This window comes from Heterocephalus glaber, unplaced genomic scaffold (genome assembly GCF_053883595.1).
Source record: "Heterocephalus glaber isolate CG9 unplaced genomic scaffold, H.glaber_assembly_v1.0 deba00001826, whole genome shotgun sequence".
Classification (NCBI taxonomy): Eukaryota; Metazoa; Chordata; class Mammalia; order Rodentia; family Bathyergidae; genus Heterocephalus; species Heterocephalus glaber.
The window spans coordinates 425261-453051 of record NW_028258489.1 but is presented as its reverse complement, the minus strand read 5'-3'; the positions used below and the strand labels follow the sequence as shown (position 1 = coordinate 453051).

General features: G+C 41.9%; 1 protein-coding gene and 2 pseudogenes across 30 annotated transcripts in view; 1 reads left to right on the top strand and 2 right to left on the bottom strand.

Annotated features, from left to right (window-relative positions):
* Window positions 1-5930, bottom strand: part of Ktn1 (kinectin 1) — a 119268-nt gene extending 113338 nt beyond the window's left edge. For 9 of the 29 annotated variants that reach the window (XM_087203996.1, XM_087203968.1, XM_087203988.1 and 6 more), the window contains exons 1-3: window positions 5793-5887; window positions 3894-4060; window positions 3357-3539 (exon numbers count right to left, since the gene is read on the bottom strand). The gene's annotated coding sequence lies outside the window, so the exon portion shown is untranslated. Of the gene's footprint in view, window positions 1-3356; window positions 3540-3893; window positions 4061-5792 lie in introns of all 29 variants that reach the window. The other 20 variants (XM_087203973.1, XM_087203987.1, XM_087203991.1 and 17 more) reach the window with 12 other exon arrangements.
* Window positions 5931-8911: 2981 nt separating this feature from the next.
* Window positions 8912-27446, top strand: LOC147820647 (NT-3 growth factor receptor pseudogene; annotated as a pseudogene). The gene has a single exon (XR_015448366.1). The product of XR_015448366.1 is annotated as an NT-3 growth factor receptor pseudogene (transcript).
* LOC101724676 (ATP synthase subunit epsilon-like protein, mitochondrial pseudogene) lies at window positions 11474-11653 on the bottom strand (annotated as a pseudogene).
* Window positions 27447-27791: the final 345 nt, after the last annotated feature.

The following is a 27791-nucleotide window of genomic DNA, read 5'->3' as shown; positions in this document are numbered from 1 at the left end:
GAATTCTCATATGATTAACTGACATTCTCCCCCTCTGTAAAACTACACAGGGTGAGGGGGCCAGGGATTTAGCTCAGTGGCACCATGCCTGCCTCACAAGCGCAAGGTCCTGAGTTCGATCCCCAGTACTGGGGGAAAATATATATATATCTCCTCCCAAAAGCTAAATGCTTATGGCTAACAGTGTAGCTGCATACCTGCTTGTTTCTGAAAATCTATTACATATGAGAACAAAGTCAAAAGGTGTTTTTAAATGAAAACTAAACTAAATCTTCTGGAAAAATTCTAGGATTTTGGACTTAAGAGTTTCCCAGTGTCCACATATTCATTCCACTTTAAAGAAACCAGTAATAGAAATTATAGATCAGTGGTGGCGAACTTAAGGCACACATTAGTCTGTTTTTAAGACAAAATATGTTAATGTAGAGTTATATTTTCTAAACTAAAACTTTGGTATTCATGTTTAATTGCAATGTTGGCACTGTGATAAATAAGTGGGTTTTGGGTTGCAGTTTGACAGTTTCTAAATGGTTCGGCATCATTGTCCTAGATGATATTTTTAGAGTGTGATTTATGGAAGGAAAATCAAAAGACCACTACCCTAAGAAAAGATACAGGTCCAAGTCAGGTATGGGGCACACATCCGTAATCCCAACACTTGGGAGGCTGACGCAGGATGATTCCAAGTTCAAGGGGAGCCTGGACTACACAACGAGATCCCATCTCAAAAAAAGAAAAAAAAAGAAGAAAGGGAACATTAGAGATAGATAAAAACAGACAGCACTACATTTTTTTTTTGATACTGGGGATCGAACTCAGGACCTTGCGCTTGCGAGGGAGGCAGTGGAACCACTGAGCTAAATCCCCCGCCCCAGCGTTACATCTTTTGTTTAAGTTTTGTTTTTTGGTTTTGTTTTTGGTTTTTTGAGACAAAGTCTTCCTGCTATATAGTTCAGGCTGACCTTGAACTATGTAGCCCAGGCTGGCCTCAAAACGGTGGCAATCCTCCTGGCCTCAGCCTCCCAAGTGCTGAGATTACAGGTGTGCACCAACACTAAACGTTTTAAGATAAACATTTGAAGTACACTTAAAAATTTTGAGTTCTTGCTTTAATCAGCTTTTTGGGGTTTGGGATGTATATGGGAGGGAATGGTACTAGGGACTGAATCCAACACCTTCACACTGAGCTTTAGTCCCAGCTTTTTTTTCTTAAGAAGAGTCTTACCAGCTGGATTCAAAACTTGTGATCCTCCTGCCTCAGCCTCCCAGCCATGTACTCCCAGCCAGTAGTACCTCTACTACAGCCATGTACCACCACACCCAGCTTCCAACCAGCTTTCTGAATTAACCAATGATCTTAATCAAGTAGGCAAATAAGGGAATCTTTTACACAGTCTAATATCACTCTCTCTACTAGGGGCTTTACAAAGGTTCCCTGCTACTTTCTTCTGCTCTCTGCCAGTGCCTAGACAAGAAAGCAGACTGAAAACTCCATACCTCCAATTATGCTGTATCCAGCAGAGGAAGGAACTGCAGGACAAGGATTTAACTAACTCACTCAACAAGTCCTTATTGAGCATGTGCTACAAGCCAGATGATAAGGAAAACTCTTTGGATCTATCAATAAACAGACAAAAAGCCCTGACTGATAGAGGTTATCCTACATTTGAGTCTGGGGCTGCGGGGATAGACAGTAAACACAATCAGGAAATTACATGGTATGACAGAGGCAACAAGTCCTACGGAGAAAATAGCAGGGTAGAGGGATGTAGGCAGGGAAGTACAGTTTTAAATTAAACTGTAAAGTGACATTTAAAGACCAAAGACTCAAAGGAGTCAAGAAAGTAAGCCATGCAAATAACTCAGAGAAAAGCATTCCAAAGAGAGGCAACAGCCAGTGTGAGGACCCTAAGACAGACAAGGGAGGCTGGAAGGGCATAAGCAGGGGAAGAGCAGCAGCTCACTTGAGACTAAGAGGAGACCAGGACAGTGGAGTACACACACTCTGCAAGGCCTTACAGGCCACGAGGACTCGGTTTTTACTCTGCACGTGGCAAGTCACTGCAGGGTTTTGAGAAGTGATACGATCTGGCTGCTGTGTTGAAAACACCTTAGGCAGCTAGCAAAGAACAAAGAAGACCAGTCAGGTCGCTAACTGCAGAATTATCTAGGCAAGAGGTAAGAAGACTGCCTGGGACCAGGCTGGAAAGCAGATAAGAAGTGATTGGATTCTGGATATATTATCAAAATAAGAAAAAGCACAGAATACGAGGTATAAAGTCAGAGATAAAGCCAACACTTTTCTCTTTTTACCTGAATCTTGAATGGAGCTACCATTAGATTAGAGAGGTTAAGCTGCACATGAAGTAAATTAAGAAGGAATATGGAAGTTTAGTTTGAGTTGACCTCTGTACATCCAAATGGACTGACCTAACGGGCTGTCTGGAGTACAGGAGGGAACTGGGCTAGAGACAGAAATATGGGAGCCATCAGCATATAGGTATTCAAATCCATGAGACTGAATGAGATGAGGTCAACAGAGAAACATAAAAAGGAAAATGCACCAAGGATTAACACACAAGTTTAAGAGTAGAAGAGGACCTATAAAGACAGAATGAACAAAACTAGGAATGGTGAGGTACACCTATTATTAATCATAGTGTTAACGGAAATCTTGGAAAGAAATACACAGAGACACAGAATTCAGATAAAATAGTAAAATTTCTTCTCGCAATCGGGTGGGAACGCCAGAAACCAGTCTGGTATCTGCCCGGGGGGGGGGGGGGGGGGGCCCTTTGCTCAGTGTTTCACAGACACAAGATAGGCCATATACATTGTAAACTCACCCTGGCATGGTAACTTTATTAGGTGAATGAAGTTACAGGTTGGAGTCAGATAATCGTCACCTTAAACAAGGAGTTAAGGGAAAAGCAAATCTTACAAGAACACATTACTTATTTTGCTTCTACAACTAATTTAAAATTCAATCTATTAAGTTATCTAAAACTTTTCCGTATCATTAGCACTCAAATTCAAGGCCAGCCTGAACCACTTAGCAAGACTCAATCTCAAAGAACAAAATAACAAAACAAAACAAAAAATGAGGACTTAGTGAGAGATCCCAAAAAGAAGTATGTCCTGGAAGAAGAGGAATGTAAACAATTCACTTGCTACATTTAGAGTGCAAACTTTTTTGCAGAAGCTAGATTTAAATTATTTGTCAAAGTTCTTAGTCTGTAGTAAACATGTCACACACAATACTAGAGCATAGTTTTATAAGGAAAAAAAAGTTTAGCATTTCTTATACATTTCCTAGAAATATATTTCCTATTAAATTCTCTACTAAAACTTAGTACCTTTTTTGGTCTTGCTATGCAGTTCAGGGTGGCCTCAAACTCATGGCAATCCTCCTGCTTCATCCTCCTGAGTGCTGGGGTTATAGGCGTGCACCACCTAGGTTGGCTAATTAGTATGAAAATTGTATCTTGCTCATTTTTCTACATAAAAGCAATTAAATCCTAAACAGCTGACGGTGTTACCTATTTCAAAGACCAAAAATACATTTAAACACTAACTCAACCACCTGAAATACAGCTAAAAACGGTCAATACTACTTTTTCTAGACCTCAGACATAGAAATTAAGTCAAATTCCTTAGATCATGGCATTTAATGATTTTCCTTTCACTGTTTGATTTTTCTATTTACAAAAAAAAAAAAAGATAGCTTATATTCATTTAAACCACTGTTTGTGTTCCCAGTGATTTACACATCAATTACATTTTCCAGATCAGAACATCCTAAGTCATGTTCACAAAAACTGAAAGAGGAACAATGAAATACAACTCTATTTGTTCAGAAGTGATCCGTATCACATCTAGAGAAAGGTACTCACCTCCAGCCTCTGGGTATACTTTGAATTAAATAACTTCGGATAATAACCAGTAGAACGAGAAGTTCCTATAATATGTTCTTCTCAAATATTCTTGAAAAGCACAGTTTTTCTGCATTTCCTGTGACATACTGGGTCAAATTCCTAAGAAAATCAAAGCTTCCCTGGAACTATTAAGTTCATTAATGACTTAATATTTTCAAAAAATAATATTTTAGATTAAAACACCTTTTGCTATTAAAAAATACACTAAGCAATTAAAACCACATCCTCTAGGAATGAGTGCGCAGGCCCTGGGGTATGACAAACCATCACAATCTTAACACAAGTCCTCCAGAAGTGAAGCCTCAGAAAAAGCCTGAACTTCTTAGGCAATTTAGAAAAGCCACATTAATATACATGCACCGCATAATTCTTAAAATGCTGTCCCTACCAAAAGCAGATTAAGCCTATAACTTGCAAATGGCTTGGAGAAAGTTTTAGGGAAAAGCACATCAAGCAGAAAAGACTACTAAATAAAGGACACACAAATATCTTAATGCAACCAAAATTATAAACTAATGGTTTTTCATAATGCTGACTGACTCTGAATTAACAAAAAAGGATTAAATACTGCATATCTTATAAAATTAGTGTTTAATCCATTTAAGAAAAATTTTCAGCCAGACACAGTGGCCTATGACAATCCCAGCACAGGGGAGACTGAGACAGGAAAATCAAGTTCAAGTCCAACCTGGGCTACTTAAGAAAAAAAGAAAATTTTTCAATAGGTCTTGTTATATTTTCAGCCTGCGTCTCAGTAAATTAAGTAGAACACTTTATTCTCTAAACGCACGAGATAATTGCGATTATGTCTGCTAGAGGTCTACAACATTAGAAGAGACGTTTCTAACTCAACACTGGGGTGGGAGGAGAATGATCTTTTTCTTAAAACCTACAAATAGGCATAACTATTTCGTGCTAGAGCCTTAAAAAAACAGGAAAGAAAACAATTTAAAAAGAACAAGAGTTCGCCAGTCCTGTTCTTGAGAAGCTTATCTCAAGTCTCACTAGCAACTGCTTTTAGTCAAATGGGCGCCGCTGCTGTCACTGCCTAAGAGGTGAGGCAGGGAGACTTAGAAGAGCGGAATTTCGCCAAAACTCAAATCTGAAGTTAACTTCCACACAAGTCAGTGTTCAGCTCGCCACTTAAAGTGCTTACATTTAGCTGGCTACGGTAGCCCGAGTTCCCAAAAGCATCTCAAAAATCCCCCACAGCTCTGAACAGCTAACTTCAACTGCAGCTTTTTAAGCAATTCTTAGCCAAAGCGCGGCTCTGGCACCAATCTCTGGCAGAGGCCGGCAGTGTTCCGAGAGCGACCCCCGCTTCCTCCAAGCAGGGCCGACCCTGCACAGCCCCGGCCGGCTCGAGGCCACCCCCCGGACGCGCGGGCTGCAAGCCCACGCCGGGTGCAGACCGCGGGCTGCTCCGCTCCGCCAGGCCGGGCTCTGGCCGAGGTCTCCCGGCCAAAAGTCCACGAGGATACGGCGTGGGGTAGCCCAGGGCAGCCTCCCGCGGAAAGGGCTCCCGTTGCCGTCTCGGCCCCACTCTGCCCTCCCGCGGGGAGGCACTCGGGGAGCGGCTCCGGCCGGGCTGTAATCCGCCTTCCCGCTCCGGCCTTCAGCACCGCTAAAAATAGGCGCCGGGGTCACCTCGAGGCCCTCCCGGCCGCCCTCGCCCTCGGTGCGGGCCCCGCCGACTCCAGATCGGGCCGGGCGCACGGCGAGGCCACCGCGGCCCCCGAGGCCCGCGCGGCCCGGCCCGGCCCGGCCCACAGGACCCCCAGCGCCCGGCCCGCGGCCCACTCGGCGGCGACTCCGGCCTGCGCCCCGGCCCGCGTGGCCCGCAGCCCGCGCTCTCACCTGAGCTGAAGAAGGCGCCGAGCCGTGGCGGCGTGGGAAGCGAACCCGACAGCTCGAGTCCCCTGCCGCCGCCACCCCGCCGCCGCCGCCGGCGCCGCCCGCAGGAAACGGCGCGCGGGGCGGGGCGCGCACGTCCGGGGACCGGGCCGCGCCTCGGCCCCGCCCCTTAAAGGGACAGCGCCCGCCCGCGCGCGGACGGAGGCGGGCGGTCTGCTAGGTGACGTCCTTCGCGTACTCCTTTCCGAAGACGTGGAGAGGCGGTCCTCCTCGCCGGGCTCCCCGGGTCTCTCGGTTCTCCTGGGGAACCCTCGCTCTTGACGCCGAGAGACCTACAGCCAATTCCAGCGGACGGTGTGAGCGTCCTGCCCGCCATCGGCCGTCAGAGCCACACGGAACAGGCACCCTGGTGGGACCGGGTCCCGGAGCCCTCCGCGCCGGGCCGAGAACCGACCACCGCGTCTGCGCAGCGGGCTGTGGAGAAGCTGCGGGAGCGGCCGGGGCGGCCTCGGTCCTCAGGGTACGCAGCCCCGCCGGCTCCGCGCCCTCCGAGCGATCCGCCTCCCGAGCCATCCCCGGAGCCCGTCCTGTCTCGTTGGAAATTGAAGCCGTTAGTGTCTTAACTCAAAGGTATTTCTGTAATGCAGTTTAAGGGCTCTTGGTAAATTTACCAACCGTGTGATGTCCTCAGGTTACTAGTACCAAAGCGGGTTTTAGGTTACAATAAAAATATCCATCCTTTTCCTGGTCGGTAAAACTGTAGTATCATTTTAGAAACAGTATTATTTAGTTGCACTTGAACAATTAAGACAATAAGTGGAGTTTAGAAACATGGTTTCCCTAAATATAGTCGAAGATCATTTATATGTATGTTGCATAGTTTGAAACAAAACACACATGCGCCAGCTACTTCAGCTTTTCTGGGTGATTGATCTTTGACTTTTGAAAGGGAAGTGGTTGGATGCTTCATTCTTTATAAGCTTTCTAATCACGTCAAAAGAAAAAGATTTACTAGAAATATTATGTATGGCAAGCCTTATTAGGAATTAAGACCAACTCTAAATTTTAAAGTGTAGTATACATGTAATATAATTAACGGTGATACATGTAATTAGCCTAAGATGTAACTTCCACTGCTACTTAGTACCCCCTAATGTCACTGACACCCACAGCTTGCTAGAACAGGATTTGGGCTAGCTCTTGAAACATCTAAGGAATTAAACTTTATTGAAACTAAAAGGTATAATTTTGTTACCTGAAAAGTTTCTCAGTTTCCCTCCCTCCCTCCCTCCCTCCCTCCCTCCCTCCCTCCCTCCCTCCCTCCCTCTCTCTCTCTCTCTCTCTCTCTCTCTCTCTCTCTCTGTCTCTCTCTGTCTCTCTTTTTCTCTGTCTCAGTACAATACTATCTTCTGGCTTTTAGCATGTAGCAATTCCCTTTGTGCTGAGATTTGGAAAAGATTTAAAGACGCATAGTACTGTAGACAACTCTGCAGCAGATGGAGAGAAAGCTGATTATTCCTGTCTTGTAAAGACGGAAGCAGGGAGTTATGTAGAGATTTGAGTAACTTGTGAGACCAATTCACAGAAATAGATGGGAACATTCCAGATCCACCTTTCCCCAAATGATGGAATTAGGAGATACTGCTCTACCAAAGCATCTGGCACACAGACATGTAGTCTTTTGCGATGAAGTCTTTGACATGTAGTCTTTGCAAGCGTATGGTATTCAAGCACTTTCATGATAGGTTACAGATAGCCACAAGTTGCTACTCTTGGGATAAAGAGGTGGGATCTGTGTCCCCTCATCTTGAATTTGGGGGCTCTTTGACTCTCAAGACAATGGAAAGGGGCAGAAGCAACACTGTGCCAAACAGTTCCACCTGTGCTCTTTCCTGTCTTCAATCTTCTTAAAGTTATTATTTTTCCAGTTCCCTCTTATCTTCGGAGTCCTCTCATAAACATTTTTCATAGATCTGTCAAAAGTGGATGTTATACTTTTACACTAGCAAAATTGCTAAGTCACCCTCAAGGTAATGGAAGAGTACTTCGTGGCTTCTTGGCTTTCACATGACAAGTTGTGTTTGGTAGATTAAATCAGTTTCAGTTGATTAGTATTAGCTCTTCAATAAGGCCTGGATGGGAAATTTGGTCCACGTGCAAGTTTCTTAGTTTCACACAGAGGAAAAAATACACCTTGCTGAAGCCTCCACTGCCTACACAGCCCTCACCCTGATAATCCTGTTCCAAAGATGAACATAGCCTTAGGGATCAGGCAAGATAATGTGAATACTTAAACGCAAACCATCACACTGTGGCCCAGATAACTCTGAAGTTATGACCTGGTAAGGGAAATCAGTAGCAGCAAATCCAGTCAGTCAGAAAATGTTTGCAGTGTGCATGACGTTGTCATATTAGGTGTGTGAATATAAAATGCACACTGAAAATGTTTTGTTCTCTAGCCTTCTCTTTGCTGACTCATCTCCAACTCCTCGGTGATAACTTTTTTTTTTTTTATGATACCAGAGGGGAGCGAACTCAGGACCTTGCAGCTTACAAGGCAGGCAGCAGCAACCACTGAGCTAAATCTCCAGCTCTCAGTGATAACTCTTACAGCAAAGCTAGTCCTTGCTCAATGTTTTTTCCTCCCTCCCATACCACAAGGCTATAAGTAACCCTCCAGGCTTTGATTCATTTACTTCTGGTCATATCTGCAATTTGCCAATTTCTTCTCATCTGGATCAACAATTTCTAAAAGCTACCTTTTAAAAGTACTTTTTGGTACTTTTATACATTGTTTGGGAAATTGTATATCTATGAGAAAAATAGATTCCAAGCTCCAATACAAATCATACTGTGAAAGCTCTAGAATAACTTCTCTGGGTGGTAAGTCTCATGACACAAAGCTCTGGATGTCAGCCCTCAGCCTTCTCGGGTAATCTCACTCCATCATCAAGGCCCTTTCTGTCTGTTTCTCTCTCACTGTCAGACATTAGAGCAGTCAGGGTTCTCTACATAGGTGGAAAAAAAAATAAAAAGATCCTTTCAACTCTAGACTGTTCCATCTACCTCACCCCCTGCAAAGCCAGGTTGGTTGCTTGATTGGTTAGTTGGGCAAGAGGCACTTGGCGCTGAATTCTCACTATCCATTTACTCCTCATACTATGGTAATCTGCTTCTGAATTCACAATTGTATTCCAAAAAAGTTCTTACCAAAGTCACAATGACATTTCTGCTGCTAAGGCCACTGCAGCATCTCAGAGTTTATCTGGCAGGACCCCGTTGCCATATGTGCCACCAATGATTTTTTTCTTGAAAAGCTTTTTTTGAAAAGTTTTTTTTACTTTAGTCACCTCGCTCAGATGGCTCATCTGAAATAAAAAGTGTTATGGCTTTTGTCTAGATGTCCCCCCAAAGTAGTGAGGCTTTTCCAGGGGTGGCTGAATCTAGAGTGTATGATTGATTCATGGTACAATGCTAGAATTAAGGATGCTAGGATTAAGGATGGGTGATTAGTTTGGCACCACCCTAATCCCAGTAACCTGGATACAGTATAAGGAACAGAAAGAGGCTTGTCTTGTCCCTTGCTTGCTTTGCTACCCTCTGCTGACCATGAACTGTTTCTCCTGTATGATGCCTGCCTTCCATGCCACTGTGCCTTGGAGCCAGCTGACTATGGACTGAAATCTCTACAAACTGTGAGCCAAATAAACCTCTCCTTCTTTAACTTGCGTATCAGATATTTTGTCTTGGCAATGAGAAAAGTAACTAAGACACCAGGCAAAATGGCTTCTGACTTAGAAACTTGTTTCCCAGCCAAAATTAAATAAATAAATAAATAATAAAAAGAATGTGCCAGGGATTTAGCTCAGTGGCACCATGCCTGCCTCACAAGGTCCTGAGTTCAATCCCTGGTACTGGAAAAAAATTTAAAAATTAAAAAATAAAAAGAATTAGGCAAAGGGCTAAAGCCCAAAGGATTCACCAGAAGTAGCTGACATTATAGAATAGTTGGAATGGCTGTCAAGGACCTGGTTAGGGTGACTAGTGAGACAGAGAAATGCCTTGCAACAGACAGAATATAGAGGGGCAGAAACCCCACAGACAGAATACAGAGGTACCAAAACCCCACAGACTGACTAAAAAGATACAGAAACCCAGAAGTAAGAATGGAGCTTATTATTGTACCTAATGATCTGCTTACAAATATTTTGTTTCTGATCTCTACAGATTTAGGGTTAGTTTCTAAAGGAAGAAGGCATCCACCGGGAGACAAACATGGTCCTGTTTGAACAGAAAGTTGAGGCTTCCATCTAGCCCTTTTGTGTTTCCCAAACCACTGAGCAAAAGAGAACAGATGTGCTCTTGTGCCTGGGGTCATGTATTTCTACTAGCAAGGTGGTCAAACCTCTACTTTGTTCTCTCATGACGAGGGTAACCAACTCCTATCAGAGGGCTTCTCAGTTTCATCACTAAAAATCACGTCTCCGGAACTGACTCAGCCAGAGCAAAACTGGCCACTCAAGCTAATTTCCCTGAGACCTTGAAGACACTCAGTAAATTTGCTTTAGAGTGGATCCTGTTTGTGTGAGGCAAATTCCATCCCTGCTTCCCAAAATATATCCTTGATGATATTCAAACTTATTTTGGATCCAGGGAGAAAAATTGGAAGATGACGTCAGTTTTCCATTCCCTCAGCTCACTGCCACTTGCAGCACCCTCAGTGGCTTGCGTACCTTTGAGGAAGGAGTAATGCTGCCTTAGCAACTTGAAGGGAAAGTGATCAACATCATACACTTCAGCTCATTGTGACTCTTTATTCATGTTTCCTAGTATTTTCTAGGAGTGATGTTCTACCTTGATCTTTACTTTTTTAATGAATTCTTATTAATGAAATTTTTACAGGGCTATGGAAATTTTACGTTAGTTCTGGAAGGGATTATAGAAATCATCTAATCAAACTCAATTCATGTTTATTTGAAATTTCTCTATCATTTAAACCTCATTATTTTTGTTAGCTTCTGATTTGTCATGTTTACCAGGCATTCATTTCCTTAGCTGACCAAGAATTATACTTGCACATTTAGTCCAGTGAGAGAATTTACTTTTTTTTAAATAATGATGGTGAACCCTGGTTATCACAACCTCAGTGTTCTCTAGTATCTCATCACATATCACTACTCAATGAGAGCTTGTTGGTGAGGGACCTCAGTCTCCTAAGTATTGCACATCATCCTCATTTTCCACTGTGTCTCGGTAATGACTTCTGTGATTGTCAAAAGATCTTCCATATGGACGTCATTTGTAGCACCAACCACAGAGTAGAACTCAAAAACTGAGATTAAGATTTATTTTATTTCCAAGAAGAAACAATTGTGATAAAACAATATTCTTCTCACAAAACCTCCATTGGTGCTACCTACTGTTTACCAAATAATGGCATAACTAGATCAGTGGTGTTATGTTCTTATGAATTAGTTCTGTAATTTATCAAGATCGACAATAAAGAACAAGATTTGCAGAAGTAATTAACTGTGATTTTGTTTATTTACTCTTAAGCATGGACTGTACAGTCAGTTTATTACCATCATCAATTAAGAACATGACCGGTCCCTCCCCCATGAAGTGACATTGGTTTCCATTTACCATCACATGTGCCCATGTCTTCACCTTGAAAATGTAACATTTCAAGCTATACTCAGAGTTGATTTTTCCTCTTCCACTTTCACAATTTTTATGCTATTACCAGAGAAGTCTTTGGGGCCATTTGCTTTGAATTGTGTCTTCAGTGTATCTCTCACTGCTTTTCCACAGATCAGGGGTTATCAGGTATAGCTGAGTCCATTCTGTCCCCGGTAGGCCACCATAGTGTCAACAGAGTGGGAGCATTGGACCAAATCACAAAGACGGCAATGTAAACTTCAACTGTGATTTTTAAACAATAAGAAGAAACACCAGTTTGTTACAGTACACCTCCCATGCCATACCAGGAGAGACCAAGGGTTTCTAAACAAAGATTGATTTGTGTCATGTTTACCTCTTTTTTCATCTTTGACTTTTTATTATGTGATAACTTATTTTATTTTGTGTGCATTGAGTTGTTCTGGGAGATGTCAGTTCCCATTGGCTAGGGAGTTGGCAAAGAAGCCAAAATTACAGGAGTACAGAAGTCAACAACAACAAATCCCTTTCAGTATCTAGCCTGATAATAGAGGGTTTAACATTAAAACGAGTAAAAAGCCCAGATTAAACATTAATGCTACTGTGAGGGCTGGGGTGTAGATGCCCCTAAAGCCTCATGCAGTCATTGGAAGTGGCTGGTTACAGGGTATGTGATACCAGGATTAAGGGTGCCCTGCCCCAGGTGTGGATGGCACTGCACGAATCAATAGGCTCGCACCCTGAACAGAACCTAAAGGGACAGAAAGAAGCTGCTGCTGCTCCCTGCTGGGCTGCTGCCTCAGTGTCTCTTGCCTGCTCTGCGATGCCTCTTTGCCGTGCCACTCTGCTTTGGAGCCAGCCACCTGTGGCCAGAAACCTGTAAAATGTAAGCCAAAATAAACCTTTCCTTCCTTAATTTGTGGGTGTCTGGTATTTCATCTCACCAATGAGAAAACTAAGACAACTACACTGAGAAGTTCTCTGAATCCTCATATTAAACATTTGGTTTTGAGGAAAGAGAAATAAATACCTCCAAAAGAAAAGAAAATGTTTTTGTTAAAAGGAGGTTTTGGAATCCACAACTGAACTTTTTCTAGTTTCATTTCATGAATTTCTTAGTTGATTTTGCCTGACCAGTCATAGGAGCCTATTTTAAGTGGTGAACAATTCTCAAATAGCATTGTAACAAAAATGAAATCCAGGATAGAACTGCAAGGTCTTTCATTAAGAAGTCAGAAACAAGGAGGTCCATCATGAACACTTGCAATTTTAGGAGTGTCCTTCAGATTCTCTGAACAACAGGGCTAGTAAGAATGAAAGGCCAGCACCTCACAGCAGGATCACAGGGAGTCCATAGTAGAGAAAATCATATTTCAAAAAGCTTTGTGGGCTTGGATTTTATGTAAGATAGCAAATTATAAAGTGACACTCAAAAGGACTGATGTAGATTGTGAGGCCCTGGGTTTGAGCCCCAGCACTGCAAAAATAAAATCTGACAAGAAACTCCAAGTTTTAAAAATAATTAGATCTGCTTCATCTCGGAAAGAAATGGTGCATCTGACATTAGTAGCAATTCTCAAAGTGTAATTTAAAATTCACTCATAAGCCACACAAGACCTCCTGGTTTGAATAATTTTTAGGGAAGAATCAAGAAAGGGCAGAATCTAGAAATGCACGCAGATTCTGGAATGAACATATTTAATACTTGTGGCTGTTACAGATGGTGTTAGTTTTGGCATCCACCTCAAAGAGAGCTCTTTACTCATTTCTGAATATGCCATTCCATTGGTGCTGGCTTCCATTCCCTCACAGAATACCATCCCAATGCCACTGCCCAGCCTTCCTCACACACTTCCCAGAGTTACATCTCATGCATTCTTTCAGTTAACAGTGGTGGATCAATTTGAATATAATCACTGTTTTGCATTATAAACACTAGCACAAGATAATTTGAAATGTGTGTGAGATATAATTGCAAACAATAAAATAATGTCTTTAGAAGAAAACATAAGAGGGCCTTTGATTTAGCTTAGTGGCACTGTACCTGCCTTGCAAGTACAAGGTCCTAAGTTCAATACCTGCTAACAAAAAGAAAAAAAAAGAAAGTTGAAGGTGACAAAATTTGTCAGATAGGAGACAAAAGTAAGAGCATAAAATATTTAAAAAATCATACTTCATTAGAATTAACTTATTTTCTTTTTTCTTTTTTTTATTTTAGTACTGGGTTATCGAACTCGGGTCCTTGCACTTGCACAGCAGGCGGCGAAACCACTGAGCTAAATCCCCAGCCCAAGAATTAATTTATTTTCCATCAAAAGCATCATGAAGAGAATGAAAATACTAGACTGAGGATGCAGCTCAAGTGTAGCGCACTTTGCTAGCATGGAAAAGGCTCTGGCATCAATCTTCAGCACCAGAAAAGACCAGAGAGGGGGAGAGGGAGGAAGAGGGAAGGAGTGGGAGAAGAAACCTAAGGAAGACAGACAGGTTTGCAGTACGAATTTGCAACAAAGCAGGGGCTAGGGATTTAGCTCAGTGGCAGGTCCTGAGTTGATCCTTAGTACTAAAAATAAATAAATAAATAAATAAATTTGCGACAAACTATTCATATCCAGAACATATAAAGAATTCCTAAAACTCAAAAAGAAAAAAAGACATCCTATTTTTAATTAGCAAAATACTTGAGTAGGCACTCAATGCTAATGCACATATAGAAATGTGTCCAAGGACACTAATCACCAGAAAATTGCAAATTAAAACCAAATTGAGGGCCCAGGATTTAGCTCAGTGGTGCCATGCATGCCTCACAAACACAAGAGTGTGAGTTCAATCCCTGGTACCCCCCCCCAGAATCAGATAATACCAAGTGCTGACAAGGGTGCAGAGGTACTGGAACTCTTATACATTACTGGTGACATGAAGAATGGCAAAGCTTCTTCAGAAAGTAGCTTGCTGGTTTCTTATAAAATTAAGTGTACGTTTAGCATATATATTAGTTTTCTAGGGCTTTCATAACAAAATACCACAGACTAGTTAGCTTCAACAATAAAAATAAGGCTGGGAATATGGCTCAGTGGCGCCACTCCTCCCTGGCAAGTGCAAGGTCCTGAGTTTGATCCACAGTACTGCAAAAAAATACATAAAAATTATTATCTCACATTTCTGTAGGCTAGAAATTCAAGATCAAAATATCTCCATGTCTGGTTTTTTGTGTCTTTTTTGAGTCCTTGTTTCTGACCTATAGATGACCATCTTTGTGCTGTATCTTCCTGGTCTTGCACCAGTGTAGCTGTCTATTCTTGGTGTCTCCTTCTGTGTCCTAATCTTCCTTACAAAGATGACAGTCAGGCCCGAGGATTAAGCTCAGTGGTTCAGCCACCTGCCTTGCAAGCACAAGGTCCTGAGTTTGATCCCTGGTACCAAAAAAATAAAATAAATAAAATAACAGTCGTAATTCCTTAGGATCCAAACTCATTTTAATTTACCTCTTTAAAGTCCGTATCTCCAAATATAATTGCATTATAAGGTACTAGGAGCTAGGACTTCAACATACAAATTTGAATAGGACATAATTCAGCCTGTTATGCTGTACAACCAGCAATCTCACTTTGAAGTAAATGAAAGCTTAAAAATCTGTATATCTAGATTCAGTGCAATCCCAGTTGAAATCCCTGTGGCATACTTCATGGACTTTGAGAAAACAATCCAAAAATTCATTTGGAACAAGAAGAGACCCAGAATAGCAAAAGCAATTCTAGGTAACAGAGACAAGCCAGGGGGTATTACAACCTCCAACTTGAAACTATACTACAAAGCTACTGTGATAAAAACAGCATGGTACTGGCAAAGAAACAGACCAGAGGACCAGTGGTACAGATTAGAAGATGCAGAAATAACTCCAGACACACTCAGCCAGCTTGTCTTCGACAAAGGAACCAAACACCCTCACTGGAGGAAAGATAGCCTCTTTAATAAATGGCACTGGAAAAATTGGATTTCAACTTGCCAAACACTAAAACTAGACCTATATTTCTCACCATGCACTCAACTAAAATGGAGCTGGATTAAAGATCTAAATATTAAAATAGCAACACTGAATTGGCTGGAACAGAGGTTAGGTAGAACTCTTGAAAACATTGGTGTGGGAAAAGATTTTATGAACAAAACCTCAGTTGCCCATGAACTAGCATGAACAATCAACAAGTGGGATCTCTTCTTACTAAAAAGCTTCTGCACATCAAGAGAAACCACGAACAGTGTGAAGAGACAACCCACAATGTGGGAAAAAAATTTCACCAGCAGTCCCTCAGACAAAGGTCTACTATCTTGAATCTATAAAGAACTTTAAAAAATCAGACCTTCAAATTTAAAGACCCAATCCAAAAATGGACATCTGAAATGAACAGACATTTCTCACACAAAGAAATAGAAATGGCAAATAAACATATGAAAAAATGTTCAACATCTCTGGGCATTCAAGAGGTGCAAATGAAAACAACGCTGAGATTCTACCTCACCCCAGAAAGAATGGCTGCTGTCAAGAAATCAACCAATAACAAATGCTGACAGGGCTGTGGGGAAAGAGGAACCCTGCTCCACTGCTGGTGGGAGTGTAGACTGGTGCAAGCACTGTGGAAATCAGTATGGAGATACCTCAAAGGACTAGGACTGGAAGTCCCATTTGACCCAGCTATTCCCTTGCTGGGTATCTTCCCCAAAGAATTCAAAGAATCATACCACAGTGATATATGTGCACCCATGTTCATAGCAGCACAGTTTGTAATAGCTAAAACTTCAAAACAGTCCAAATGCACATCCACTGGAGAATGGATAAAGAAGATGTGGTTTTTTTATAAAATGGAGTACTACTCATCCATCAAAAATGAGAAATTAGAGACATTTATAGCTAAATGGATGCACACTGAGGTGATACTCAAGTGAAATAAATAGGACAAACGTGTAAATACCAAATACTTTCTCTAGTGTGAGAAACTGAAAGTGTAAACAAGAACTAAAAGGTATAATAGATAATGTGAAATAGGAAGAAAAGGGGCAAAAGGGAAGTGGAAGGGGTAGGGGATAGGAAAGAAGGGAATGGAATTAATATGAAAAAATGATAAAAGCAAACAAAGTCTCTGTAAATAGGGAGGGATGGAGGGGTTGAAGGGAGGGCAGGGGAAGGGGGAAAATATAAGAACCCAGAGAGATCATGTAAAGGTGGAAATTTCCAATGATGAATGTCATTATATTGTATACCTAAAATGTACCAATAAAAGGATATATAAAGAAAAAAATTTCCTTCCGGGTTCTGGGGCCGGCTGGGCTTCTCTGCCCTGGGAGCCTGGGATGGAGGAGGGGAGCTTCCTTGTGGGTTCTGGAGCCGGCTCACCTTCTCTGCCCTGGGAGCCTGGGATGGCGGCAGGGGAGCTTCCCTCCGGGTGCTGGGACTGGCTGAGCTTCTCTGCCAGATGAGGATACTGATACCCACATGAGTTACAAGATTTACATAATACCCAGTATCACAAGACAGACACATAGAGAACTGGTGCAGTCTGCACACGCTCAACACCGTGGACATGGAGCTCTACACTGGACTCCAGAAACTGACCATCAAGAACTCAGGACTCCGGAGCATCCAGCCCAGAGCCTTTGCCAAGAACCCCCATTTGCGCTAGATAAACCTATCAAGTAACCGACTCACAACACTCCCCTGGCAGCTCTTCCAGATGCTGAGTCTTCCGGAATTGAGACTGGAGCAGAACTTCTTCAACTGCAGCTGTGACATCCACTGGATGCAGCTGTGGCAGGAGCAGGGGGAGGCCAGGCTGAACAGCCAGAGCCTCTATTGCATCAATGCAGATGGCTCCAAGCTCCCCCTCTTCCACATGAACATCAGTCAGTGTGACCTTCCTGAGATCAGTGTGAGCCACGTCAACCTGACTATATGAGAGGGCGACAGTGTCATCACTTGCAATGGGTCTGGATCACCCCTGCCTGATGTGGATTGGATAGTCACTGGGCTGCAGTCCATTAACACCCACCAGACAAATCTGAACTGGACCAACGTCCATGCCATCAACTTGACACTGGTGAACGTGAGGAGTGAGGACAGTGGCTTCACCCTGACGTGTATTGCAGAGAACATGGTGGGCATGAGCAATGCCAGCGTTGCCCTCACTGTCTACTACCCTCCGTGTGTGGTTAGCCTGGAGGAGCCCAAGCTGCACCTGGAGCACTGCATCAAGTTCGTGGTGCGGGGCAACCCACCACCCATGCTGCACTAGCTGCATAATGGGCAGCCACTGCAGGAATCCAAGATCATCCACATGGAGTACTACCAGGAGGGTGAGCTGGCCGAGGGCTGCCTGCTCTTTAACAAGCTCATGCACTACAACAACGGCAACTACACCCTCATTGCCAAGAACCCCCTGGGCACAGCCAACCAGATCATCAGGGGCCACTTCCTGAAGGAGCCTTTCCCAGAGAGCACAGATATCATCATCTTTGAATCTGATGTGAGCCCTACACCTCCTATCACTGTGACTCACAAACCTGAGGAAGACACTTTTGGAGTATCCACAGCAGCTGGACTTGCTGCTTTTGCCTGTGTTCAGCTGGTGGTTCTCTTTATCATGATCAACAAGTATGGCCGACAGTCCAAATTTGGAATGAAGGGTCCAGTGGCTGTCATCAGCGGTGAAGAGGACTCAGCCAGGCCCCTGCACCACATCAACCATGGCATTACCACACCCTCCTCTCTTGATGCTTGGCCTGACACAGTGGTCATTGGTATGATGCGCATCCCAGTCATCGAGAACCCTCAGTACTTCCGTCAGGGACACAACTGTCACAAGCCAGACACGTGGGTCTTTTCAAATATAGACAATCATGGGATATTAAACTTGAAGGACAATAGAGATCATCTAGTCCCATCAACTCACTATATATATGAGGAGCCTGAGGTCCAGAGTGGGGATGTGTCTTACCCAGGGTCACATGGTTTCAGAGAAATTATGTTGAATCCAATAAGCCTTCCTGGACATTCCAAGCCTCTTAACCATGGCATCTATGTTGAGGATGTCAATGTTTATTTCAGCAAAGGACGTCATGGCTTTTAAAAACTCCTTTTAAGCCTCCTTGTTTTGATGTCACCTTGGTAGGCTGGGCCCTCTGAGAGGTTGGAAGCTCTAGGCGTTGTTCTCTTTGGATCCAGGGATGCTAAGTAGAAACTTCATGAGCCACTGGTGCCCCTGCACCATCTAACACCACCAAGATGGGCATTCCCCCCACCCACCACTGGCAGGGTTGCCCCTTCCCTCCAATCATCACTGTGGTCCTTTTATGTCCAGCCTACGAGGCAGCTCCTGCCACCAACTTTAGAGCCAATAAAGAGAATTACAAACCTGTGCACCAGGAGCCATCTTTTAAAAACACTAGCCATTCTCTTGCTTTGCAAAACAACCCAACCACCATGAGAAAGCCTGATGAAGTCCAGCCATGCTCAGAAGTGTGGGATCTCCCTGGTTCTCCCTAGGATCCTGTGCTGTCGTCTTAGTGACCTCGTCGCCCTGCAAGCTACAGTGGGGAAGAGTCAGAGAGCAAGCAGCTAAGCAGAGGCGGAGACAGCGTGGTAAGAGGAGGGGGAGCCAGGCCCAAGCGTTGGCACCAGCATAGGTCTCAGAGGAAAGAATGGAAACCACTTTGTTTTTGTTTTTTTAGTGGAGAAAATTTACCTTTTTTTGGACACACTTGCCCCGCCTTCCTCTTCTCTCTGGAATGGCTCACAGTGGTACAATGTTAGAGGTCCCAAGTCGGTTCCTTGGAAAGAGCATTTCTCCAGGCTCCGGCTTGGCCCCTAGAGCTGCAGTTCCAACAAGCTTTGGCCCCTTCTCCAGGGAAGTTTGATGTGTTCCTAGGCAGGAAAGGAAGTGGGAAGGAGGATGGCACCTACCAACAGAAGGGAAGGTATACAGGAGTCCTGCAAATGACTGGGTTAACTTACTACCCAATGAAGGTTCAAAATTGAATTAAATTGGTTTAAAGAAAAATTACAAGTATTCAACAGTTTTTGACTTCTAGAAACTTCCAATCATATGGTTCAAACTATAAAAGGTGCAATACTTCTTGTAGCCCAAATTGTAGAAAGCATTTGTAACAGCCACGCTTGCCTTAAATTTCTTATTATCTTAACAAAAAACACCTCACATATAAGGAATCTTCATTGATGGAGTGTGGTGTTAAATTGAAAAGTGAAGACAAACTTAGGGACGTGGCTACTTGTGTTGGGAATTTGATGACTAATATCTCAAAAGTCCACCTCATATAACTGATATGTCAAAGCCCTATTCATTTCCCTCTATAAACAACCTCAGGTGACTGGGTTTGATTGCTTTAGTCCACTATGTAACTGGATCCTACTATACTCACAAAATGTTTGTTAAAAGTTGAGAAACATTTAGGAGCCTCCAGAATGTCTCAGGGATCAAAGTAAATGGTGGGCAATATTCATTGCCAATTTCTTTATCCTTATTAAATCTTTAGATATATTCTCACCTGCTTAGATCCAGAGTATAAATTATACATTCTTTAAAGGGTCACTTTCTATAAATTAAGATTACAGACAGTCCACCTAAAATGAGTGCAAAGACACATACCACAAATTTTTTTTTCATGCTGAAAGATACTGGCTTTATTCATACTGTTATTATTCCCACTGATGTTTTATATAACATGTCATATAAAATGTCTTTCAAATAAAAATTATTTTCATTTTAATGGAGAAGAAAATGATAGGTTCATAAAATCAATTTTAATATCAAAAGAAGTTACATATAAAGATTTCCACATTTCTAAAAATATGATAGGTAAAATACCTATCATCCACTCAGGTGAACCCCTGGACGCTTTCACTTGGAAGCTGGAGTTTCTGCTCAGATACAGTGCATGGCAGAACTGGTCTTTTCACAGTCTGACAGAACTTCAGAGTCCTTTCAAAGTATTCATCAGCTGTTCTTTCTCATGAATACTCAGCACTTTAGAGTACAGTACTAAGCTACTAAGCGGCGTGTCAATCAGCATGTCTTGTCTTCAGGACAATGATGCTTTGGAACTCTGGCAACCTAATGAATCCTGCAGCCGACAGGGTTTCTGCACAGCTGACTTCTGAGGAGTTGCACTTGCTTAGGGCAGCAAGTCCACTACAGTCCAGAAGCTGATGACTTCTTATATTTACATATGAACGCATTTGTTTTTCCCAGGCTAACTTCGTAGCGTTCTACTGGCACCAAAGAGCCAAATGTCAACATTTTGTCTGAACACTCCTGGTTACCAGCTTCATATGAAGAAGTCACTCTCTCTGATGTGTCAGTTTTTTCTTCAGGATTCAAGCACTTCTTAATTCCAGGTTCATTGGCATGGGTGCCCTTGGAATCCAAAGGCATGTGGCTCCCTCCACAATCTTTAAGGAGCCTGTGATGATCTTTGCTAAGCAACAATACAATGGTCCCACCAACATGCAGCACTCTTTCCATTTCTTGTAGAATGGTTTTGATGTCTTTTCCTAATTTAAACTTTTTCCCAAATGGAATGTCAGAAATAATAATATCAGTACTTTCTGAAGGCAGTGGCAATTCTATGGCAGAGACTTTAAGCAACTCAAAATCTTCAGATTTTCTTGTCGCAGCTCTGGAACCACTGGAAAGGTCTTTACTTCACAGGAAGTAGGAAGAGTAATTGGGATTGCTCTTATGAAGCAGTTTGGATGGAAAGCAGATTTGAGGAATCTAAATTTAGAGATTTTTGTACATTTAAATGACATTTACACTGTGGCAGGGATTCCTATGTTCAGGGCTCCTTTAGCCAGCAGAACCTACATTAAGACAGCTGGGCTGCGGTCTACCATAGCATGAGCAATGGCATCTCTTGCAAAAATTAAGGTTGATACATTTGTTTTAGATCCAATGTGTGGACTTGGAACAATACTTTTGGAAGCTGCTAAAGAATGGCCATATGAGTATTACGTGGGTGCTGATGTCAGTGATTCACAGTTGCTTGGTGCCTGGGAAAATCTGAAAGCTGCAGGCCTTAATGATATCACAAATTTTTTAAATGAGCATTCTCAGTGTCCTGGCACACTCTCTACTTTGGAATTTACATAAAGAGGACAGTTTTTAAAATGCATTAGTGTTTGCATACAAAGGCTATTCCAATCAGAGGATAACCAGTACACTCAAAGTAGGATAATTCAAGGGAGGTTGATGTACAAAGGTAAGGAGGAATTGCAGGAACGACCCAAGGTACAGGGCTACCATCAGCAGCAGCAGACTTGTTGACACCCATAGAAAGGGACAAGGAAGGGTTGTTCTGAGAACTAAGAAGAGGATTACTCAGAGGTGACCTCCTTGAGAATAGTGCCCTCCAATCAAAAAGCACAACCAGCTATAGGATTCCTCACAAGGACACGCGCTTGATCTCTCCCTTGTCTTTCCCGCTCGTCTCCTGCTGGCTGAAGGTCACCGAAAGCTAGAGGCCAAAGAAACCAGTTAATGTATACCTAATCCCTCAAGGAGAATGGAGAACAGAAGGTTTGTCTGGAGGGATAGATAAGAACTACCTGGCTAGGGCCAGGGATTTAGGTCTGTGGCCCCAAGCCTGCCTTGCAAGTACAAGGTCCTGAGTTCGATCCCTGGTACCAAAAAAAGAGAAAAAAAGAACTAACTGGCTAAAAACATTGATTACCACAGTGCTTATAATACCATAACATTGGAAATGACCTAAATGACCCAAACTAGGGGGAAATTTTAACAATTTAAGCTGTATATACCAATCGAAATGCTGTGAAACCATTCTAGATACTGATACAGAGAAGTTCACAAAGCAATCTGTACAATGTGATTTTTTATTATATATTTTATACAGTATATGTGATTTTATCTATACATACATACACATAATAAATGTACACACACAGTAAATGTATATACAATTATAGAAAAAAGTCTTGGATTATAGGCACCAAGATGTAAATGGCGGTTATTACAGGAAAAGTAGGGTATAGTTAATTTTTTAAAAATCTAGGTTGGATTTTTTTTTTTTTGAGTAGGGAAAATTTGAAACATTTACTAAGTATAACAAGGCAACGGAAAAGCAAAGAATCAACTAGTAGGAAGTAAAGAAAACTTTAAAGAGTATAAGAAGGACAGCTAGAAAGAATAGCCACAGCTCCCGGGTCTGAGATAGAAAATTCCCTCAGAGCTGAGTTGGAGACCTTGTAGAGGAGGGTGGAACCATGGCTGAAGAGACGGCAGAGAAGCCACAGGCATTTGTCCTGTTGACACTTGCTTTGCAATCTGCTCTCAGAAGGCCGCCCACGGACAGGTGTCTCAGGGGAGGCAACTGGCTGCAAATCCAACAGCCAGGTTGGGCATGCAAAGCTGCTGACCACAGGAGCTTGGTGAGGCATCAAAAGAAACCAGGAAGGAAAACCCACTCCTTCTGCAGTTTAACTCCAGCTCTTTCTACTGATAAAACTCAATGTATGTGCCAGGTGGCAAAAGGAAACTATAGAAAGGACTCAGAGGCAACAAATCAGTAACTGGCAAATATTCTAATTCTTAGCACCTGGGAGTACTACATATAAGCACATGCAAATGTGTGAATAGTTTTATAACCTACTAATTTCCTCCAATAGCATGGTATGAACATCTTTACTGTTATAGCCATCCCAGCGAAAAAGACCATGCCACAAAAATGTACAAATTAAAAGAGTCCTTTACTAGCCAGCTACTAAGGACAAACTCATGCTCCCATCTTCATTGGTTCCGATCAAGCAGGGAAACCAGTGTTTAAAGGGAAAAGCCACACAATGGTATATCATGATCTCATCTTTGAGCAAGCACAGGCATACAGAAGCAGATTGCAAGTTAGATTAAATACAATTTTTGGAATCTGGCAGGAAATTCCTATCTTTATGGTTAGGGCTGCAGTATAACATGTCCTGTCCTTTGTTCTTAACCACAAGACAAGTCCTATCCTTTGTTTCTAACCACAAGGTAAGTTATGTGCTGGTTAATTTATCACTTTGAACAAGCAATCCAGGGAGGAAAAAGGGTAAAGTTCAAGTGTAGGCTATTGGGGGGTTTCTGGTTAACTCACTTCATTTACGTGTCAAAAAATAGGTATGTGTCAACACTTTTTGTTGTGGAATACTATTTATGCACTATGGTCTATGATTTCTTATTGGCTAACATTACATTGCACCCTTTTCTGAAATATTGTGAATGATGCTGTGTGAAACATCTTTAAATTTAATTCCGTTAGAGAACTAAATTACATGAATCATTTTGTCAATGGTTCTGTGTTAAATTGGTGAAAGTGCCTGCTGGGTGCATTGTTTTTTTTATCAAGAAAAATGGTTTTCATTTTGTGTATTTCTCAATAATTCATGAAAAAGATGTTTCTTTGGATGTGTGATCTGGTAAACAAGTCAACTCAGGTACCAGTGTGGCTCCAGGAAGAATTTCTCTGAAAAACATGTGGCCTGACCAGGAACTGAGTAGTAAATGGCACCTATATATACTGACTTTTCACCAAATAACATCTAGGATTTTAAAAAATTAATAAACTTTATTTTTTTTCCTTAAATTCTTTTATTGGTACATTTTAGGTATACAATACATTTACATTTCTCATCGGGAACTTGTACCCTTACATGATGTACGTTGGTTCTTATTTTTTCCCCATTCCCTGCCCTCCCTTCACCCTCTCCACCCTTTCCTATTTATAAAGACTTTGTTTCCTTTTTTGCCATTTCTCATAATTTTCCTTTCCCTTCTTTCCTTTCCCCTCCCCTCCCACTTCCCTTTCCCCTTCCCCTTTGCCCCTTTTCTTCCTATTTCACATTATCTATTATACCTTTTAGTCCTTGTTTACACTTTCAGTTTCTCACACTAGAGAAAGTATTCAGTATTTACACATGTGGGTCCTATTTATTTCACGTAAGAGTATGGCCTCAATGTGCATGCATTTAGCTATAAATTTCTCTAATTTCTCATTTTTTATGGATCAGTAGTACTCTATTTTAGAAAAAAAAAAACCCACATTTTATTTATTCAGTCTCCAGTTGATGGGCATTTGGGCTGCTTCCAAGTTTTACCTACTACAAATTGTGCTGCTATGAACATGGGTACACATATATCACTGTGGTATGATTCTTTTAAATCTTTGGGGAAGATACCGCTCTAGCAGGGGGAATAGCTGGGTCAAATGGGACTTCCAGTCCTAGTTCTTTGAGGTATCTCCATACCGATTTCCACAGTGGTTGCACCACTGTGATTGCAACACTCCCACCAGCAGTGGAGCAGGGTTCCTCTTTCCCCACAGCCCCAACAGCATTGGTTATTGGATGATTCATGATAGCAGCCATTCTTTCTGGGGTAAGGTGGAATCTCACTGTTGTTTTCCTTTGCATCTCTCAAATAACCAATGATGTTGAACATTTTTTCATATGTTTATTTCCTATTACTACTTCTTTGTCTGAGAAATGTCTGTTCATTTCAGATGCCCATTTTTGGATTGGGTCTTCAAATTTGGGTGGTCTGATTTTTTTAAATTCTTTATAGATTCGAGATAGTAGACCTTTGTCTGAGTAAAAGCGGGTGAAGATTTTTTTCCCACATTGTGGGTTGTCTCTTCACAATGCTGGTGGTTTCTCTTGCTGTGCAGAAGCTTTTTAATAAGAAGAGATCCCACTTGTTGATTGTTTGTGCTAGTTCACGGGCAACTGAGGTTTTGTTCATAAAATGTTTTTCTACACCAATGTCAAGAAGAGTTCTACCTAACCTCTGTTCCAGCCGGTTCAGTGTTTCTGTTTTAATATTTAGATCTTTAATCCATTTTGATTTTAGTGCATGGTGAGAGATATAGGTCTAGTTTTAATCTTTGGCAAGTTGAAACCCAGTTTTTCCAGCGTCATTTATTAAAGAGGATATCTTTCCTCCAGTGATGGTGTTTGGCTCCTTTATTGAAGATGAGGTGGGTGAGTGTGTCTGGAGTTGCTTCTGCATCTTCTAATCTGTTTCACTGGTCCTCAGGTCTGTTTCTTTGCCAGTACCATGCTGTTTTTATCACAGTAACTTTGTAGTATAGTTTCAAGATGGGGATTGTGATACCCTCTGCAATGTCTCTGTTGCCTAGAATTGCTTTTGCTATTCTGGGTCTCTTTTTGTTCCAAATGAATTTTTGGATTGTTTTCTCAAGGCCCACGAGATATGCTACTGGGATTTCGATTGGGATTGCATTGAATCTATATAGCAGTTTTGGAAGTATGGCCATTTTCACTATCTGGATGCTTCATTTTTTTATTTATCTATTAATTGGTACATTTTAGGTATACAATACATTTACATTTATAATTGGGTGTTTGTACCTGAACATGATATATCTTCGTTCTTATTTTTTATCCCCATTACCTGTGTGCCCTTCACCCCCACCGCCCTTCCCTGTTTACACAGACTTTGTTTCCATTTTTTTCTTTCTCATAATGTTTCCTTTCCCTTCTTCCCTTTCCCCTTCCCCTCCCACTACCCCTCCACCTTTGGACCTTTTCCTATTTCAAATTATCAATTATTCATTTTAATCATTTTCAACCTTATTTACACTTTCAGTTTCTCACACTAGAGATACTATTCAGTATTTACACATATGTGTCCTATTTATTTCACTTAATAGTATGGTCTCAATATGCATCCAATTAGCTATAAATGACTCTAGTCTCTCATTCTTTATGGCTGAGTAGTACTCCATTTTATAAAAGCAACCCCACATCTTCTTTATCCAGTTCCCAGTTGACAGGCATTTGGGCTGTTTCCAAACCTTACTTATTACAAACTGTGCCACTATAAACATGGGTGCACATATATCGCTGTAGTATGATTCTTTTAATTCTTTTGGGAAGATACCCAGCAGGGGAATAGCTGGGTCAAATGGGACCTGTAGTCCTAGTTCTTTGAGGTATCTCCATACTGATTTCCACAGTGGTTGCACCAGTCTGCACTCCCACCAGCAGTGGAGAAGGGTTCCTTTCTCCCCACAACCCTACCAGCATTTGTTATTGGTTGATTTCTTGATAGCAGCCATTCTTTGTGGGATGAGGTGGAATCTCAGGGTTGTTTTCATCTGCATCTCTCAAATGACCAGTAATGTTGAACATTTTTTCATATATTTATTTGCTGCTTTTACTTCTTTGTCTGAGAAATGTCTGTTCATTTTGGATGCCCATTTTTGAATTGGGTCTTTGCATTTGGGGGGTCTGATTTTTTTTTCTTCAATTCTTTATTCTAGACAGGAATATCATTTCTTTAATAGGTGCTATTCAAATTTTTTCCCCCATTAACTTTATTGGTACATTTTAGGTATAAAGTATGTGGGACCAGAATGACTCCATTTTGTCCAAAATGAAGCAGCCTCCTTTGTTCTCTCAAATTTGTGCTTGAACTGGGACAAAGGATGTAATCCACAACTCAGGATTCCTAAACTCATTACTCAGCCATCTGTTTGCCCTAGAAACAAATGTCCCGGGCCCACTATCTATAGGACAATCTGTTAACGTGCTGACTGTCCACACAGGGTGGTCGTGGCCATTAGTCAGGATGTCTGCTGACCATCAGTACGTGACAGTAGACCACTAACCTTTGTTCCCATTCTTCTTGTAAAAACCTATAAGTAATCCCCTTCAACCCCCAATGAGCCTAGCCAATCAAAATTCTACACTTCATACTTGCTAAATGTTAACCAATCATATGGCTGCTAATGACCAAAGCTTGTTGTAATCTCAATAAAAACCCTGCTAATTTGAAACTCGGGGCTCTCAATCTCGATCCGCTGTGTCGGTGACAATTGAGAGTCCCTGCTTAAGCTTGAATAAACGACCCTCATGTGCTTACATCGGAAACGGCCTCCTGGTGGTCTTTGGGACTTCGCAATCTGGGCACAACAAATACAGTTACACTCATCATTGGGATCTTGTACCATTACATGAGTCTCTTGGTTCTTATTTTTTTTCCCCCTTCCCTTGCCCTCCCTTCACCCCCTCCACCCTTCCCTATTTGCAAAGACCTTGTTTCCATTTTTTTCCTCTTCTCATATTTTTTCCTTTCCCTTTTTTCCCTTCCCCCTACCCCTCCCAATTCCCCTGCTCTTTTAGACCTTTTCTTCCTGTTACACAATATCAGTTATACATTTTTTAAATTACAATATTAAGATCTAGGAGACATTACCACAGATTTTACAGAATTTAAAAGGATATAGAAAGCATATTTCAAAAATCTGTTTTGAAATAAATTTGAC